General features: G+C 44.3%; 1 non-coding gene across 1 annotated transcript; it reads right to left on the minus strand.

Moving 5' to 3' along the window:
- Positions 1-715: 715 nt before the first annotated feature.
- Positions 716-799, minus strand: Trnaa-cgc (transfer RNA alanine (anticodon CGC)). The gene has a single exon. It is a non-coding gene; the product is annotated as a tRNA-Ala (tRNA).
- Between the last annotated feature and the right edge of the window lie 3,229 nt (positions 800-4,028).

The raw sequence follows: 4,028 nt of genomic DNA on the forward strand, positions 1-4,028 counted from the left end.
TCTAAGTTCTAGGGGACTGATGACCTCAGAAGTTAAGTCCCATAGTGCTCAGAGCCATTTGAACCATTTTTAGAAACACGCCTACTAACTTTCGTTTACGTCGCACAACTTCTTGTTGGTGACGCTATTTTTTTCCGTCAGTGTGTTATTGCCTCCTTTCACCTGTGATGCTTTTCGCTGTTAAGTATGATGCAGCCTGAATAATGCGTCAATGGATGTTTCTTTGCACTAGTTGTCTTGTATGCAAATGCAGCTTATATTTTGAAAAGTGGATATTTTGAAAATGTAGTTTGTGATTAATGGAAGATTAATATTGCTCTTCACCTGCTAGTCAATCAGTTCACACAACTGTAAAAAAATTGAAATGATCTTATGGCACTGTTGGCCGGGATGTCCCAGTCGGTTTCGGCGGCCAAGAGCAAGTCTTATTTAATTCGGCGCCACACTGGGCTACTTGCGGCCGGTGATGAGGAAAAAAAGGATGATGAGGACAGCACAGCACCTAGTCCCTCAGCGGAGAAAATCTCCAACCCAGCCCGGAGGAGGAGGAGGAGATTAGTGTTTAACGTCCCGTCGACAACGAGGTCATTAGAGACGGAGCGCAAGCTCGGGTGAGGAAAGGATGGGGAAGGAAATCGGCCGTGCCCTTTCACAGGAACCATCCTGGCATTTGCCTGAAGCGATTTAGGGAAATCACGGAAAACCTAAATCAGGATGGCCGGAGACGGGATTGAACCGTCGTCCTCCCGAATGCGAGTCCAGTGTGCTAACCACTGCGCCACCTCGCTCGGTCCCAGCCCGGAATCGAACTCGGACCCAGGCATGGGAGACAAGTACGGTACCACCCAGCTAAGCAGGCGTACCACGTAACTCTAAATGTTAGGATACAGGTGCTAAAAGGCTTTCTGTTGTCATAGATAGCCAGAAGTAGCCCAGAAAATCAAACATGCAAAACAAATATCTATGTTGTAGAATTGCAAAAAAGTTTGATCCCCAGTGATGTACTGTAGATGCACTCTTCCGTAACACGTTGTGCAAAAATGTTAAAAGCAACGAGTGACAGACATTTATGTGTTTGTTTAAACATACATGTTCTTGTAACCTGTTTTTACTCCATAAATGAAGGAACGAACATGATTTCCTTATGTTAGACCACTTCTTTGTTATTAACTATAGTTACAAATTTATTGCATATTGGGGATACATTGGAATGCTTGGAATCGGCACCATTGGTCACAATAGGACAGAAAATACGTAAACGGTTCAGCGAAATGTTGCAGCACATATGCACAGACTTTTGACTAGATAACAAGTTATTTTATGTAATTTTCCTGACAGACCTACGCAATCGTCGGCGTCAGATCCGTACACAAGAGGAAGATGCGTAAGGAACTTTTTATGAAGCAGCATTCTATGCTGTCTCAATATGTAAATAAGCGCTCCAGCGACCAGTAGGTCTGTGTCCTGCACGCCGTCTCGTGTTACGCGCTGCTGCGGCGTGATTGTGATGTCAAGAGGGCGGACAGCGAGCAGAACTTGTTTTGACCTCGCGAGGGACCCACGAGTTGACTGAATAGGCTTAACCACCCACATAGCAGGGGTGTAGGCGGAACACGGAGGACAGGGACCTTAGAAAACAGCTCGGTTTCCAGGCACCCTGTGGTGAAGTGGTTTCGACGGATAAAGGACGGCATGGAGCACAACATTTCAACTTCGGTTTTGTTTGTTTGGCTCTCTGACTGAAAAGGTATATATTTGTTTTAACTTTCCAAATATGAGGATAATACTTGGCTTTTTTTTCAGTTCTCCGAGTGACAATGTTTCAAATAAGTGTTGGCTTATTACGACTTCGACTTTAGTGTTCTTAACTTACACTGTATGTGACTCAGCCAATGGAACATCACAGTACGTAATTTCAGAAGAGTTTTCCATCTTATTGTGTTTATACCAGACACAGAAGCTGATCAGAGGTGTAAGTTAGACGTAAATTCCAATCCGCAGTTAAAAAATTCTAAAAATCTCAATTCCATTTAACAGATTTTCAGAAATCTTTTTTCATTTTTTTAAGATAAATGCAAGTGTTTTAAACACAGAGGCCAAATTATGGACACATTACAAAATTTACTTATTCATATAACTTACAACGTAAGTGAAACTCATAAATGTTAGTTCTGGGACATAAACAGAATAACGCACTCTATGCTATAGGCATTTCGCATCTAGCAACATAGGTTTTTCAGATAGTGAACTGCGCACACAAGTTTGGCCTTATAAGTTTGGAGAGCGTTGGATAAGTTTCGATTTAAGTAAGAACCAGTGTGAGAAACTAATAGATACTGTGTTGGGGGAACAAACATTTGAGTGACAAAAAATGCGAAACATCCGGAAGGGGAGGAGGAAACCAAATGAAACTTCATGGGTTAAGAGGGTAGCGATGTCATTTCCGTTATTACAGAATCGGATCAAATTTAATCAGTACTTGGCAGGATGGGTCCACTCATCAGTATGGCAACGCACCCGCTCTGACATGGATGCATGCACTCATTCGGCTGTGAAGGGTGTCATAAAACGGTTGTATCCTCACCTGAGACAAACTGACCCACAACTGCTGAAACTATAACTTCGCATTCTGGATTCTGGTGCTGGGACTGGGCTGCCGTCCGAGCCGGTCCCATACATGGCCTACTGGAGATAGATTTGAGCACCTTACTGGCCACGGAAGTAGCTCACTGTCACACGAACTGTTCATAGAGAAGCGTGCCACGTGTGAACGGGTATGTCCTGCTGAAAAGTGACACACTGTGCCGTGAGAGCTCACTCAATAATTACCAGCTGCGACCAAGTCATACGAGATGGCTCCCCAAACCATGACTCTAAGAGAACGTTGGAGAAATGGCGCCTCTTCCTAGGTCGCCACCACTCTCGCTGATGATCACCTGAGGTTCTGCAGTCCATGTTTGCCAGTCATAGCCCCTCTCGAAAATCTGCCATTTGTGTTTTGGTGTCAACAGCAGTCTACTCATGGGACAGTAACTTTCTACTCTGATGGCTGCTAGTCTCTGACAAATGGTGTGGGGTGACCCTAGAATGTTGCAGGATGTCCATTTCTTGTCATCGGATGGCATGTCTGATGTGAAGGGGTTACGATGCTCCTTATGCACAATACGGCGATGCTCCATTGTGGTGGTCAGAAGTGCTCAACCGGAACATTGACGGCGAGTATGCCCGTCCTAACGTTCCCGTACAGTCCACCATAGGGTCACTGTCACATCCGAATGCCCCACAAGGCTGGATATTGCACAATTCGACCAGCTAGCCAAATGGAGACCCACAATGAGGCTCCTTTCTATTCTGTTAGATGCTGATAACGCTGTCTCTTACGAGTTCGTGGCAAATTCGCGTAACACTCAACATCTGACGCTAGTTATGTCCCTTATATTCCATAGCATGCCTGGTAGCAGCATTAAACGTGAACAACATTATTCCACTCTGGTGGGAGCTCTACCTGTCACAGAGGATTGTAAATATAATCGTTTACATACCCACCGATAGTGTGTACGAGCGCAAAGTTACATTGACCTCCGATCTTGTTTTCTGGGTGCTTCACTCTTTTTTTTTTTTTTTGCAGGCTGCGTATGTACGGGATTTAGGACAAACTAAGTCTCATGTGAAAATAAACACCCTCTTTCCTGATGGTAGATGTAAAACATTTAAAAAAATGTAATTCCGTACTCAGTCCCAGATGACCACTAGAAGCAAACCTCTTGCTTAAAATTACGCATGAAAGCATTGTTTGTGGGAAGAGAGTGGGTGGCAATCTGGTCACCAATCGCTCTCCTCGCCGTTAAAGTGTAATGAAGGATTTGGAAAATGGCAAAAAATTGGAAGTTTGTGGTTAGGACTATGGTACCAAACTGCTGAAGTCTTCGGTCCCTAGGCTTATACGCACTACTTAATCTAACTTAAACTAACTTACGCTAAGGACAACACACACACACGCATGCAGGAGGGAGGGCTCGAACCTCGGA

Source organism: Schistocerca nitens, chromosome 3 (assembly GCF_023898315.1).
Source record: "Schistocerca nitens isolate TAMUIC-IGC-003100 chromosome 3, iqSchNite1.1, whole genome shotgun sequence".
Classification (NCBI taxonomy): Eukaryota; Metazoa; Arthropoda; class Insecta; order Orthoptera; family Acrididae; genus Schistocerca; species Schistocerca nitens.